Below are 12,589 nucleotides of genomic sequence, written 5' to 3'. Positions count from 1 at the left end.
CTGGCCTAGGGAAGAAAAGCCAAAAAGGAAAGAGAGCAGGACAGAGGGCCTGTGACCCCTCCCAAGGCATACCCTGCCTTCCCTCCCTCCCAGCAGTGACAGTAACTTCAACGTTCGACGTTTGTTGCCCACACAGAGCCTCTTAGTGTATTAGCTTAATTAAAGCTCTCAGTGATAGCCTATGAGCAACAAGCTATTCTCCCTCATTTTCATTTCTGTTTTACAGAGGAGGACCCTCTGGCTCCCTGAGGTCACGTCTGGTGCACAGCAGAACCAGATTTTGACCCACGTCTGTCAGGCTTCAGAGCCCTTGGCCCTGCCCTGCATTTGCCAGGGGTACAGGTATCTTCGAGGTCAACAAAGAAGTCCCAGTTATCCTCTTTCCACCCTTTCCGGATCCTGACCTGGATGGACAGCAGCCCTGAGAAGAGAGCGGGGTGTGAGCCTGGAACAGAAGGAACGTCTTACGATGGGAAGATGATTCACTTGTGCTATTTTTATTCTGCCGACAGCGGCGTCACCACCTCTCTGGGCCTCAGTGTCCTGGCCTGTGAAATGAGTGGGAAGAGACAACGCCTGCAATCTCAGCTCGAGACACTCTCTGAGAGCCTTTCTAGTTGCAGGCCCCTGAGTCTCATTATGCCAAGAAACTGATTTCGGAGAAGAAATAGCCGCCTCAGCCCCCTGCCGGGAACCCACAAATTCAGCGTCGCAGAGTAGGGCAGTGAAGTAACTCAATATTTGGATCCAGCTCAGGAGTCTTCCCTGTCGTTGGAGTGGAACCTCCCTGAAGGGAGGTCCCCGCCCCTGGGCCCGGAGGGATGGGCCCCCCGCCCCAGTCCTGGGCAGCAGGTTCTGACCTGATCGTTCCTGAGCGGGACAGTGAGAGCAACAGGACCTGCTCACGTGAGTGCTTACGCTGTCCTGGGCACTGTGCGGTGTGTTTTATCTGTGCCATCTGATTGAATCCTCACAGCCGTTCCAAAGTGGGTATTTTAGAGACCAGGAAATCGAGTGAAGCAGGTTGCCCCACGGCCCGCAGCTTGGAAGGGAGGAGACTGAGACCAGAGCACACCCTTGTGTCCATCGTGCCATCGAGCTGTCTAGTCTCAGCTGGCTCATAGATTTCCACCAACTTTTCTGGAGGGGAGCAGGTCTCAGGTTAGGCTCTTTAGGCCATTAGTATGTTTTCCTAGAGTCCCCAGGGTATGGAGAACAGCCCTAACTATGCTTCCTTACTACACTTTTGGGGAGAAGTAGGATGGGAAAGGGGAGCCGGCTCCTCCCCTGTGAGCAGAGGCTGCAGTTCCAGGCTAGACGTGGGGACGCCTTGGCTTAGGAGTTGCCAAGTGACACCCAAGCAGTTTGGCCCCAGGAGTGAATGTCAGGAGCCCCCAGGGCAGCTCAGGAGCTGGCCCTGAGGACCGGTGGGAACACAGGTGTTCCCCAGACCAGATTGTCCACCAAAGATGGAGCTGGAGACCAAGACTTGGGAGTGGAGGACATGGCAGAGACCCCCAGCCAAGGCCCCCGGCCTGGAAGCGAACAGATGTGAGAGAGAACACAGCATTGCCACAGCCCTGAAGGGCCTGGGTTGCTTGAGGAGTGTGGGGTGGTTTGCAGATGCTGGCATGAAGCCAGGGCTCTTTGGGTCCTGAGTTGAGGGCCAGAAGCACAGGATACCAGGGTTACAGGAACCTCCCAGATCTGGCATCAGTTCCTTTCTGTGTCCCCAAATCAGGGAAGGGGGTGGTTGAGGCTCTACGTCAGAAGCTTTATTTCTTTCCCATCCTCCCAAGCAAGTTCACTCAGCACCAGCATCACTCCTTCCTGGGCAATTTAGCTGCTGCCAGCGCTGCTCTCTGGAGCAGGGAGTGGGGAACAAGAGGCAGAGTAGGAAGGAGAGCAGAGGGGAGAGCCTGGGGCAGGGGGGATGCCAGCGGCTTTGTTCCCCGTGCCCACCTTTAGGGAGGGTGGGGTGGGGTTAGCAGTGGCCCCACGGCCTATCTGACAAGCAGCCCTCTGTCTGTCCTCACCTCCCCAGCATGACTGGGGGCTGTGACAAAAGCTGTCAGTGCTGGTGTCCTGTCCCAGCCATCGCTGACAAGACCAGGTAGCTCAGGACACCTGGGGAAGGCAGGGCTGGAAGAGCAAGGTCCAGGACCCCCTTGGGGAGGAGGGCAGATGGGAACACAGCAGCCTTTGTGCGCTGACCAGTGCTGGTCACAGGCTGCTTCCTGTGAGGGGCTCTGTCCCTGTCCTCCTCCCCACACTTGGACTTTGCACTGTTCCCCTGGTACCCACTCAGGGCCAGGCACTGAGCCTCTCCAGAGAGCCCATCCTGGAGGGTGTGAGGACAGGGACAAGCTTCAGGGTGAAGCAAGTGACAGGGACCGTCCTGGCGTTGGTCGGCTGCCTGCCCTCCCTGGCCCCTCGTGTCAGCTCTCCGCCGGACAGATGCCAACCAGCCTGCCGCCAAGCACTGCAGCTGAACTGGGAGAGTCTGTGAACTGGGGGAGATGTCCCCATGGGTGGGATGCCTGGGGGCTCCCAGACCTTGTCTTTCCCAGAGGCTCTTGTTCCTGATACCCCATGGACAGCCCCCCCTACCTGCCCAAGGCTGCTGTGGGTGGACCACTAGCAGTCCCCACGACCCCACTGGCCTGTCTCAGGGCGTCCTTGCCTGTAGGTGGGACCTCACAGAGAGGATGGGGAAGCTTGACGCTGCGTCTGGGGTTGCAGGCGGGAGAATGGGAGAGGGAGGCCACTGATAGCACAGCACTCAGGCCTGCCCCCCAGCACTGAGGTCAGGAGCCCTCATAACAGGGTCAAGCTCCAGATAGTGCTGGCTGCCCATCGTCTGTCTGTCTGCCTCTGTCGTAGTTTCTGCCATGGTCTCTCTTTCTCTCTGTTGTGTGTGTGTGTCTCTCTGTCCATCTCTCTCTTTCTCTCACAGCCTTTGTATACGTTCATCCCTCTGCTGTTTTCCCTATTTAGAGCCTTTTCCTTTCTGTTTGGACTGGAATCTTTCCCTCGCTGGTGCTCTTTCCCTTCATTTTTTCTCTCTTGGGTCTGTCTCTCCTTTGTGTTAATGTCCCTTCTCTCCTCTGGGTGGCAGCTTCAGCCTCCCTTTCACCAGGAGAGGCCTAGTGGCAGGCTCACTGGATACCCTTCACAGAGACCACAGCACTGATGGCACCCTCTTCTCTGGCACCCCGAGCCTGGGGCCCCTGTAAGCTGTAACTGCTCCCCAGCTGAGTGACCCCTCTCAGTACCAGCCACGCCTGCTCTGCTAGCGTTCCCAGGCCGGCCCCTGGCCCTCCTTCCAGGGCCTGCCTCCCCACGCGCCCTGTATGGAAACACTGGCGCCTCCACCCCCTCAGGGCTGTCATCAGCCCTGTCCTGAGTCCCAAGTTCTGTGTCTCTCTGTTGTGAAGGGGTGGGGGGAGGGGTGGCTGAGGAGAAGGGCTTTCTGTCTGCCCTGTTCCTGGGGACCATCCTGAGGATGACTTTAGAGTCAGATTCCTTCCATGGTTCACAAATTGGCTTGAAGACTGAAAAGGAAGGGGCAAGTCTAGCCGCCTCACCACCGGCCTAAAGCCCCTCAGCGGCTTCCACTCTTCCTCAGAGTCTGGAATCTGTCCAGGAAGGCCTGTGTAGGCCTGGCTCCCACTCCTGGGGTAACTGTGACCCCTTCATCGCCTGTCACTCCACCTTCTTCCTCCTCAGATGGGGCCTGGTGCCCCTACTCACGGCCCCGCCCTCTCTTTGGCTTCTCTCACCGGCATGCCCCCATGGCCTGGCTAGGGCCCCTCCTTCAGGGCCTGGTTTAAATGTCCCTGCCCCAGGAACCACCGCCCCTCTCCACCTGCTAGGTCCTCTGCGCACCCCATCGCTGGGGATCGCTCCCTGGTCTACCCCATTTGATCCTCTCAGCAGCCCCTCTTGTCTGGGGAAGGGAGCCGAGCACGAGAGGGGGACAGCAAGTCACCGGCACAGCCAGGGTTCAGCTCCCGGTGGGTGACCTGCCTTCTGCACGCCACCTCCTCGGGAATTCCTGAAGGAATCAGCTCTCATTTCCAAGCCTGAGTTGTCTTATGGCTGTCAAAATGCCAGTTTATGCATTTATAAATGCCCGAGTTTCACAAATCAAACATTTGTTGAGCAAGTTCTCTACCCCAGGCCTTGGGCTAGTTTGGGGTCCTGGACTCGCCAAAGGGAGTGTGGGTGGGCATGTCCAGAATGTCACCTGTCTGCCTCTGGACCACTTGTTCTCCAACCAAGTGTCTATGTTGACGCCCAGCCAGGGCTGAGGGGAGGAGGGGGCAGCGTGGCATGTGTGGGGTGGGCTGTGGGGCGAGGGCTGGGGGGAGGGAGACTGGGTTTAATGAGGTGACTGCCACTTGTAAATGAAACAGAAGGCGGAGCAGCTTGTGTGAACTTTGACCTCTCCTGTCTGTCTCCCCTTTCATCGGGAGCTTTACGAGCAGGAGCAGCCGCCTGGCCCAGAAGGGACCCACCACAGCCTGGGGAAGGCAAGCTGGGGCTGGGGATGCTCAGCTCCAGAGCGAGGAGAAGCAGGGCTGGGGCCAGAGGTGCGGGCCGGGGCTCATCGGAGCCCCTGCACCTCGCTCTCCCTAGCAGACTGCAAGCCTGGAGATGTCTAAAAATGCAAATTCCCAGGCCCCATCCCTGGAGTTTCTGTTCAGTAGGTTTGGGGTGGGGCTTAGAAATCTGTATTTTTAAAAAGCTCCCACAGTGATTCTTCAACTCAGCCAAGTTTGGCAACCACTGTCTTGGAACACACGGCTATGTCAACTGGCAACAGAATCTTCAGCTCACAGGCATAGGAAACTCCAGTCCTCAGGGACAATCATTGGTTCCATGTACTGTGTGTCCCCAAGCGTCAGACACCGTGCTAAGTGCTTTACAGCCACTATCACATGGGGCCCGCCACAGAATCCTCCAAGGTTGACGGCATTACCTACTCTTCACAAATGGGACAGAGGTTAAATAACTGTCCCAGGGGACACAGAACTGAGATTTGAAAATGGTTCTAGGGGCCAGCGAGGTGGCCTAGTGGTTAAGTGCACACGTTCTACTTTGGTGGCCCAGATTCTGGGTGTGGACATGGCACCGCTTGGCAAGCCATGCTGTGGCAAGTGTCCCACATACAAAGTAGAGGAAGATGGGCATGGATGTTAGCTCAGGGCCAGTTTTCCTCAGCAAAAAGAGGAGGATTGGCAGCAGATGTTAGCTCAGGGCTAATCTTCCTCAAAAAAGGAAAAGAAAATGGTTTTACCTGACTCCCATAGTTCTGTTCTTAAGCAGATGCTATCCCATCGCTTTTAGGGACCTATGTAAAGATCACCGTTCACGTTGACAAGTCCAGTATGTAGGCCGCCAGAAATCACTGTCTGACTGCATTCTGAATACTGTCCGGGCCAGCTTTGGACTTTGTGATTGAAGACACGGGTGGAGACACTGCCCCGTCTTGTTCGCGACTGCATGCCCAGTGCCTAGCACAGCCTGGTGCCTAGGGAGTGCTTCATAAACACTAAATAGGTAGTAAATACCGTGAAAAAGAATAAAATAAAAAGGATCCTCGATACAAAGTATAAGGCAGCCCCTTCTACACTGGATGCCCCTTCATACAACAAAAGAGTTTTTCCTCTTTTCTGAGCAGAGGAAGTGAGTTTGGCTAAAAAGGAGAAGGTTCTGGGGCAGGAGCCTGGGCATGCAATTCGAGAGGGGCACAGGCACAGGAACAGAAGGAATTCCCCCCTCCCATCTGCCCACGACCTCCTGCCTGCAGCAGCAGGCCGGCTTCACTGGGATCCGCCCCCTCCCGCAACTCTTCTGGAAAGGGGGTTCCCAACGCGCCCACATCCGGAGCCCAGGCTCGCAGGGCCCAGGGCCTAGTGCACCACATTCGCAGCTTTAGCTTAATTTCGCCAGTGCTTCATTCATTCAAAAATGATTTATTGAAAAGAGGCATTCGTGGAGCATCTTCTCTTCCCAGGCCCTAGTGACATAAGGTGGAGAAGTCACGGTTTGTGATCCTAAGGACAGAGGACTGGGAGCTGATGGAGGGTGGGAGAAATGAAATGCCGAGAAATTGGGACCTTCCAGATAGGGAGGAGAAGGCTGCTGGTAGCAGGCGGTCCAGGGGAATGTCACGGCTGCCCTTAAAGAGATTTGTGGGGAGGGGCCTGGAGATGCTCCTCCACTGAGCACAGGTGAGAGGGAGGTAAGGCCACAGTGCCTGTGGGGAGGCTGCCTCAGCTTTGAGGGGGGCAATGTCTGTCCCCCTGAGGTCTTAGGACAGAACGGAAGCCTGTCTGCTGAGGAGGATCACCATGAACCCTTCCTGCAGGCCGGGGCATGGCCGTGGATGGCTGAAGCGCTCCTCACCCCCAGGAAGCCATGGCCATTCCCGCTGTAGGTTAGGGGGCAGTGGAATGTCTCTTACAAACCACGATACTTTTGAGAATGAGAGGTGGCACTCAGCAGTCACACCAGGACAGCAGGTTTAAACCAACACTCTCCCCAGACAACCAGGACTATGGTCACCCTGCTCAGGGGTCACTCCAACTTCAGAGTTTAGGGCACTAGAAGCCAGATGTCCCAGCTCCCAGTTAATGGCTAGAGCAAGTGGCAGCAGAGGACTCGAAGCAGCGGTCCTCAGCCTGGAGAACCTCGCAGGGGCAGGCGGGAGGGGCGACTGGGGGAAGGAAGAGGGTCCCAGAGGGGAAGGGGCAGGGAAGGGCTCCGAGCCAGGGCTCCAGGCTGTGGTCACAGCGGCTGCACTGGGGAGCTGCGGTTAACCCGACTCCACACCGCGGAGCGAGTATTAAATAAACAGACCGGCAAATGGCATCGCCTGACGGGGCGGTGGGCGGAGCCAAAGCGGCTTCTGGAGGGACGCTTCCCCGCGCTTCCGAGTCGCCAGGCACGCAGGGGCTCCAGGTCAGCCCGAGGGCGGTGACTCCGTTTTGTCGCTTGGACTTTTGCAGAATCTGATGCAAGCTGCAGGCGTCCTTAGTAAACGCACAAATGCTCTCCAACATACGATTTTGCAATTCCAGCGGATTTGTGGACCCCGAGTTAAGTATCTCTATCCTAGGAAATTAGGTTCTCCCTCTCTCTCTAACAGCTTCATTGAGAATGCACGATACCATAAAATTCACCCAAATTAAAGTGTGCAATCTAATCTTTTTTAGTATATTCACAGAATTGTGCAACTATCACAATTAATTTTAGCACATTTTCAACACCTCAAAAAGAGCCCCCTCCCACTTCTTAGTCATCACTCCCAATCCCCACCTTTCTCTCCAGCCCCAGGCAACCACTGACCTATGTTCTGTCTCTAAAGATTGGCCTATTCTGGACATTTCATATAAATGAAATCATACAATGTGTGGTCTTTTTGACTGGCTTCTTTCACTTAGCATAATGTTTTCCAGACTCATCCTGTTGCAGCATGTAACAGGGTTTCATTTCTTTTTATTGCAGAATAGTATTCCGTTGTATGGATTTACCACATTTTGTTTATTCGTTCATTGGTTGATGGACATTTGGGTTGTTGTTTCTTCTTTTTGGCTTTTATGAATAATGCTGCTTTTAACATTTGTGTACAAATTCTTTTATAGACATATGTTTTCATTTCTCTTGGGTACATACTCAGGAGTGGAATTGCGGGGTCATATGGTAATTCTATGTTTTGCCTTTGAGGAACTGGCAGACTGTTTTCCAAAGAGGCTGAACCATTTTATATTCCTGCCTGAAGTGTATGAGGGTTCCAGTTTCTCCACATCCTTGCCAACACTTGTTATTATTTGCCTTTTTAATTCTAGACATCCTAGTGGATGTGAAGTGGTATCTCATTGTGGTTTTGATTTGAATTTTTATATTGATAATGATGTTGAGGGGCCGGCACCTAGCCGAATGGTTAAGTTCGTGCACTCTGCTTTGGTGGCCCAGGGTTTCACTGGTTTGAATCCTGGGTGCGGACATGGCACCACTCGTCAGGCCATGCTGAGGTGGCATCCCAAATGCCACAACTAGAAGGACCCACAACTAAAATATGCAACTGTGTACTGGGGGGATTTGGGGAGAAAAAGCAGGGGAAAAAAAAGATTGGCAAGTTGTTAGCTCAGGTACCAATCTTTTAAAAAAAGAAACGATGTTGAGCAACTTTTCATGTGCTTATTGGCCATTTGCATATCCTCTTTAAAGAAATGTCTTTAAAGAAATGTCTTCAGATCCTTTGCTCATTTTAAAATTAGGTTGTCTTTTTATTACTGAGTTGTAAGAGTTCTTTATATACAAGTCCCTTATCAGATATGTGATTTGCAAAAATTTTCTCCCATTCTGTGGGTTGTCTTTTCACTTTCTTCATGGTGTCCTTTGAAGCACAGAAGTTTTAAATTTTTATGATATCTAATTTATCTATTTTTCCTTTTGTTATTTGTGGTTTTGGTGTCATATCTAAGAAACCACTGTCTAACTGAAGATCACAAAGACTTATGCCTATATTTTCTGCTAAGAGTTTTCTAGTTTTAGCTCTTACATTTAGGTCTTCAACCTATTTTGAGTTAATTTTTGTGTATGGTGTGAGGTAGTGGCCCAAATTCATTCTTTTGCACATGGATATCCAGTGTCCCAGCACCATTTGTTGAAAAGCTCCCTCCTTATACCTTCCTTCTGCTCTTCTCCTGCCCATACCCCCACCCATGAGAAGGAATGTGGGGTCATTGATTAGTCATGTGACCTTGGCCGAGTCACCCATGTCTCAGAGTCCTAGTCTTCTCATCTCTAAAAATCTGCAAAATGAGCATCTCCACAATTCCTATCTCAAAGGATATGTTGTGAGGAGTAAACTAGGTGATAGAGGAAGCTGTGGACAAAATTTCACGAGCACTCATTGTTAAGTGCACCACCCTTGGTTTGATGAAATGTCAGGACCTCTGCTTTCTCTGTCACTTCTGCTCCTTATGATCTAGTGTGCACATCCTTGGCAACTTGGCCCCTTCCACTTTCAACTCTTTGGTACCCTTCCTCAGCAATAGAACTTCCTTTTATGCTTTGCCTTGAGTCAGTCTGGCAGGAGGACAGAAGCCTTTTGCATTTTTTTTTTTTTTTTTTTAGCCTCTCCAATGTGTTGGGGCTGTTCCAGGCTCAGGACTGTTCTAACCTTCAGTGGATTGAAACATGTTTTCTGTGAGTGAGAGGGTTGCACTTTATTCAGAGAGACAAGGAGAGGTAAACAGCACAGGTAGAGGCACCTGCTCTATGTAGTTTGGAGGTGAGTCTTGGAGATTCCTCGGGCCAGGATCCCTCTATCCACCTTCTGTTAATCCTCCTCCCCTTCACCCACTCCTTCAGTCAATTAACTAATCAGATTATTTTCATCACTTGCTATTAATTATTCAGATAAAGCTTACAGACAAGTGGCAGAGCTAAAACTCTCTGGACCTCTGGACTTGTGATGGACTGGAAACTGGAGATGACAAGGATAACTTCCAGGTTCCTTGCATGTCTCCCAAGCAGGTGATCTGGAACTTCTCTTTGTCTGAGGATGTCTGTAGGAAGATACAAGGTTGAAAATGGACATTGGATCAAGTGCTGGTCTGACCACCTTTCTGTTAGTTATGGGCCTTGGCCAAGCCACTAATCTCTCTAAGCCTCAGTTTCCTGATCTGTAAAACAAGGATACTATGATTAACTTCCTCATAGGAGCTTGTGAGGATTAATGAAACAGTGTGTGTAAAGCACTTGCATAATAACTTGGATAAAGTTAAGTGTTCCAGTGGATGGTGGGTAGTATTATTTTCTGCCCTTCATCTGTCTGCATTACTTTTCTTTGGGGGCCTTCTTGTGACTGACCATCTATCTCTGACACAATGACATTAATTGTTTGGCTGATTTGCTGGGTAGCTCCACACTGAGGCTAGGAATATAGAGGAAGACAGGATGGGAGGTGGACTGAGAACTTGGAGGAAGTAGGGTAGGAAGGGAAGATCTCATCCTGTGGAGAGGATCTTCTTTCCAAGTGGAGAGCTGACCCTTATCTTCTAGCTTGCTTTGCCTCTTAGCAATCCTTTGAAAGCAGGGATGATATACCTTCAGGATCCTCCTAAAGATGAAGGGATAGTGATTGGTTGTAGTCTTAGCTGAGGTTGGACTCTCTGGGGGGCTCTATGCATGATGGGCCTTGGGAGCAAGGCTACAACTAGCCCATGTGGGGTCTCCATGTGAATTTCAAGAGGGCAACCCTTCTCCGGTCCAATGCAGCCCTAAGCTGCACTTACTCCTTAACAGGTGCCTTTTTGCAGTGCACAGTCTGCACATTGTTAGTTGTTGCCCTACTTAGAGGACAGAGGGAAGTCTGCTTTAAGACGTCCCAAGGTATTTGTGAGCTCCAGATCCCATGAGCTTCAACCACGGCATTGTGCTCTAGGAGCCACTCACAAGAGGGGAGAGAGAGCGTCTAACAGCTTTGTGATCACTGAAGCTGCTTGAGGAAGGGAACTCAGAATGAGGATGTCTCTGAAGGACACACTGTGTTCTAGGGGAAAGGTCAATTATGTGTAAAGTTCTCCAACTCTGAGGATAGTTTCTTATCTCAACACTGTGTAGATATAGGTGGGGCTGATTCCTGGTTGGGAGGTAGCAGGGTGGGTCTTACCTGAAAAAGGCATTGAATGACCTGGTGAGAAGGTGGGGCTTCACCATTGCCTCCTAGTTTTTATATGATAGCCTCCTCTGTTTGCTCGGCATGGTGACTAAATCCTGTCCCTTTTTTCAGGAAAGCACATGGCTGCACTCAATCATTCATCACACCCCTGCCTCTGGCCATGTCTCTTCTGACACCCATTATCAGTGTGTGCAATGTGGTATCATTTCATTGTGAGGTGCCACCACTCTGGCTCTCACTTCCAGCTCACACACCTTTCAGAGTAAGCTGCTCTGGCTATGACACTTGTCCCCACATTGCTTGCCTTGGCTGAATCTCCCAAAGGCTCAGTGGGTGGTGTTCTCTTTCTGCCTCCTCTCTTGTGTGGGCAGACACTAAGATAACTCCCAATGATTTCAGTCTCCTAGTATCCACATCCTTGTGTAGTCCCCTTCGCTTGAGTGTGGGCAGGACCTGTGATCTAACTTCTAACAAACAGAATGCAGCAAAGGTGATGAGATGGCATGTCTTTGCTTATTTTACGTAAGATCATAACTTCCTTCTTGCCAGCAGACTCTCCATTGCCTTCTTGGCTTGCACAGAAGCAAGTGGTCCTGCTGGGGAGGCTCACACGGTGAGGAACTGAGGGCTGCTTCAGGCCCACAGTCTGCAAGGAATTGAATCCTGCCAACAATCTTTCTTGGAAGTGACTCCTTCCCAGCTTCAGATGAGACCCCAACCCAGGCCAGCAACTTGATTGCAGCTTTGTGAGAAAACCTGAACCAGAGGACTCAACTAAGCTGTGCCTAAATTCCTGACCCATAGAAACCATGAGATAATAAATGTATGTTGCTTTAAGCCACTAGGTTTGTAGTAATTTGTTACATAGCAATGGATAACTAGTACATCTCTCATGTTAGTCCTTCCTGATGCTGTGTCACTCTATCAAAAAGGATATTTTTTCTCAGACAATGGAGCATATCCTCAGATGCTGGTAGCTATAATGACTGTCAGTTACCATCTGCATAAGTATACATCTTGGCTTGGGAGCACCCGTCTGAGGGAGGCTTGTCCTAGCTAAGCTACCCAGCCATCCTGAGAAATGTGGCCCCCCCTAGACAGCTCCAGCCTAGGGGATAACACCTAGGCATTGACAATTGGCAATGGGGACACAGTAAAGAGTGAGAGAAAACTTACATCCCCAAACTCCCTATGCCCCTACTCACAGTAGGAACTGTTTCATACTCTTTGCTAGCCCCACTGTGTCTGACATGTAGATTTGCAGTTAGTGGTTATTCAATAAATGTTTGCTGATTCATTTGATCCAGTCATTCCAGAAGTTAGATTGGGGCTGATGAAGAAGTTCTGGACTACATCAAGGGCATGCATTACCTAAATTTTAGGTCAGTTCATCTGTCACAAAAAGGGTGGGGACATTGTTGGACCTTGGAAGAGGACTCATGGTTCTATGCATGTAGGGGAGGAATCTGCATGAAAGAACCCAGGCGGGAGATGACCCAAGTTGGCATCTAAACCTGCAAGGAAAAAATCTGCCTTCTCAGTCTAAAGTTTCATCAGTCTTCAGCTTGAGCTGGAGGCCTGAGGGAAACACCACATTGGTTTTGAAAAGATATCTCACTGATTTCTGTGAGTCCTCCACTCTCCTAGGAAGAAGAGGAGTAGAAATTGGACTGGGGGATTCAGAGATCTCAGTTGTTGGGCTGTGAGATTCTGGATATATTGGTAAACTTTTCCGTTTCCTTCCTCAGAAATTACAATTAGGTAGAAGAAATCTTAGAAGTCCAGAAGCCCAATAATCTCATTACGGAGGTAAAGAAACCAAGGCCCAGAAAGGTGAACAGACTCATCCAACATCACACAGCCAGTAGGTTGCAAAGCTGGTCCAGAACC

General features: G+C 51.0%; 1 long non-coding RNA gene across 2 annotated transcripts in view; it reads left to right on the top strand.

Moving 5' to 3' along the window:
* Window positions 1-522: 522 nt before the first annotated feature.
* The window catches only part of LOC111774249 (uncharacterized), a 73,624-nt gene continuing 61,557 nt past the window's right edge, over window positions 523-12,589 (top strand). The window contains exon 1 of one of the 2 annotated variants that reach the window (XR_002809123.2): window positions 523-906. This is a non-coding gene — a long non-coding RNA (uncharacterized lncRNA). The remainder of the gene's footprint in view (window positions 907-12,589) is intronic. The other variant, XR_002809124.2, reaches the window with a different exon arrangement.

Source organism: Equus caballus, chromosome 7 (genome assembly GCF_041296265.1).
Source record: "Equus caballus isolate H_3958 breed thoroughbred chromosome 7, TB-T2T, whole genome shotgun sequence".
In the NCBI taxonomy this organism is placed as follows: domain Eukaryota; kingdom Metazoa; phylum Chordata; class Mammalia; order Perissodactyla; family Equidae; genus Equus; species Equus caballus.
This window is presented reverse-complemented; position numbering and strand designations above follow the sequence as displayed.